Genomic DNA, 230 nt, shown 5'->3' with positions numbered 1-230 from the left:
TCAATGCAAAAGCTGTTCTGGCTATCCAAGTTGATCCGTGTTGGAGTTTGAGTTACGAGTTGCTGAATAAAGCTGATTTTTGCTGAATCATTCTCTGACTCGTTTTGTTAAGTAGCAGACTTAACAGGCAACTTGGTTTTGGCCTGATCCAACATGGCTTCTCTTACGTTCTTAAATACATGAGGCTGCGTTTTTAGAATAACTGCTGCTGCTCCAAACAGCGGCAAGCT

Source organism: Gekko japonicus, unplaced genomic scaffold (genome assembly GCF_001447785.1).
Source record: "Gekko japonicus isolate JY-2015 unplaced genomic scaffold, Gekko_japonicus_V1.1 scaffold2865, whole genome shotgun sequence".
Lineage (NCBI taxonomy): Eukaryota > Metazoa > Chordata > Lepidosauria > Squamata > Gekkonidae > Gekko > Gekko japonicus.
Note: the sequence above shows the minus strand (reverse complement) of the source record.